Raw genomic sequence first — 2,643 nt, 5'->3', positions numbered from 1 at the left:
AGATAGTCAAAAAAATACCTCGGTTGCTAAGGAAATCCAGATGTTTACTTTTGTCAGTCCTTCTAAAAATTACGTAAATCTGTTCATCAGGACCAGGGGAGCAAAACATAAAATGGTTGCTATGGAGAAAAAATAAAACATCCGTTGCTAAGGAAATCAAAAAATTTACTTTTGCCAATCCTACTAAAAATTACGTAAATCCGTTCGTAAGCAACAGGGGACCAAATCATAAAATGGTTGCTATGGACAAAAAAACATCTCTTTTTAAGGAAATCTAAAAATTAACTTCTGCGGATCCTTGTAAAACGTACGTTAATCTGCTGTCACCACCAGGGGACCAAAACGTTTCTATTGGCAAACCAAAAAGACTGTTGCTATGGAAATCCAAAAATTTACTTTTGCCAATCCTTCTAAAACTTACGTAAATCTGTTCATCAGCACAAGGGAACCTAAACGTAAAATGCTTGCTATGGAGATAGCAAAAATCTGTTGCAACGGCAGAAGTGGGAGGAGTTGATGAGATTTTAAAGTAGACTGTAATAAGTTGCTTATTTCTCAATAGAATGCTTAGGACTCAGAAAATAGCATAAAAAAGAAATAATTTGCATTAGAAATGATACTACCGGAAACCATAACTCTAAAAATATCAGCTTTAATATCAAACATACGTAAATTGTCCAAAATTTGCCAACAAATCCGAACCTTTTCGATGATCTTCTGTGGCTGAAACCTGCACTTGATTGGGTTTGTGTCTCAACTTGGGCGACTTGCTGTAGAATTAAGGAATTCAGTCTTTCAAGAAAAGAAAAAAAAGCCTTTCCCCGCCATGTGACTTGGGCTCTTGGTAATGCACCGACTTTACCGTGATATATGCCGCAAGATCACACAACCAAGAGCAGAAAAACAACTTTTGAAGACCCTTCAAAACCGAGATACAAGCCCCAACAGTGGCTCATTGTGCCCGTCCAATTTGCTTTGTTCCAACTTACCTGCCATCACAAGGGGAGCCACTGGGGGCCACGTTGGGGCCATCTCTGCTCCCATTTTTTTTCTACCATCGCCTTTTAAGTCCTGCATGGCCTTGATGTTTGCCTTGTGCCCTGCATGCAAAGCTATCATTATGCATCCCTCTTGACAATCGCGAGCCTCATCTTTGTTACATCTGCAGCTCTCAGCCTTGGGCTATGACACCACTGTACAGTTGATCTGCTCTCGTTTACATATGTGTCTCCCTTCCTCCATTTTTTTCTTTTCCCTTCACTCAAACCGAGCGTTGCGTTTGAGTCTGGCCCGGACGCGCAGACGTCTCTCTTCCACCACCGCGTGACACCTCGACGGCTTTCATCTTCCTGGGCTGGAACGTGAGGACAAACACTCAGGTTGGTTTGATGGCGTCGAGGTTTGTCGCACGCCGGCTCCTTAAAAGGCGTTCTGGGGCAACAGCAGGAGCTCTGACGGACAGGATTCAACACGCAACCCAAACGTGTTTGTTTCAGCACATGTCGAATCAGATCAGAGACGATGAGTTCATACCTTTTAATACTGGTGGTCGTAGAGCTAGTGGTGAAAACACACGATAGAGACATATTTGTGCAAGCAGATAGTTGTAAATTGGTTATTTCTGTTTTGGTCTATTAACTGTAATCAACCGCATCGACTGAAACGTATTTACTTCAGCATGTGGAATCAGATCAGAGGCAATAAGTTAACACTGGAGGTCATAGACCTACTGGTCATGGCTTAAGATAAAGACATTTTTGTGCATAGAGATAGTCAGATCTATTGTAAGTGGATCTTTACTTCAGAATAGTCATCATAACCAGTGTCATTAATGCTTCTTGGTCTGTAATTGTCACGTTTTAGGACCCAACAAGAGCGGTTGCCTTGTAGTTGGATGATCTTTGATTCCTAAGTTAAACGGGATAATTTCCTAACGAAATTTGTGTAGGCAACAATCTGCTTCCTCGCATCAGACGGTTCAGGCCTCCATGTTGTTCTATTATTTCTGATAATGGACGCCCCAGATAATAGAAAGATTGGAAGATTTGCTCTAGACCAACTGAGTATGCAAATAGCTTACGTCCCAACAAAATGAAGTCAATTCAGTCGCTATTTTTCTGTGATGTCAGATGTTGGAAATAGACCTCTTTGGTAAGAAGTGATCGTTCTGGGTCATTGTTTTCATGGCAACCATTCTTGCCAATCAGGAGTGAGCTTGTTGGGGGGATGGGCACACTCCTACCACCAGGAGTAGCTACCATAGCGGTATGGTGATCACAGCTAACTATGGATGTTTTTACCTCAAACAGACATTCTGTTTTGTTGTTTTGCGATGTTAGCCCTCTTCTTGTCCAGCCAGAGCTTTAGCTAACCTTAGCATTGCTATCTTTGTACCAGTGGATAAAGCCCCATTTTGGCCATGTGTAATATCATATAAAAAATAATAAAAGCACAAGAAAATTCAAATGATGAGTCTCAAACAAGCTAACTTTGGAAAACAAGTTCACTTGCAGGCTTCCTTTAAATTAGCTTAGCATTTATTTTGATTTATCCATAGGCTGAATATGTATACTAGACCGACTGAAAAGGGCTTACTTCGCAGTGAAAGAAGTCAATTCAGTCGCTTTTTTTTTTTTTTTTTTT

The sequence above is a fragment of the Oryzias melastigma genome, linkage group LG2 (assembly GCF_002922805.2).
Source record: "Oryzias melastigma strain HK-1 linkage group LG2, ASM292280v2, whole genome shotgun sequence".
Taxonomy (NCBI): Eukaryota; Metazoa; Chordata; class Actinopteri; order Beloniformes; family Adrianichthyidae; genus Oryzias; species Oryzias melastigma.
The sequence above is the reverse complement of the archived record's forward strand: the minus strand, read 5'-3'. Positions refer to the sequence as shown.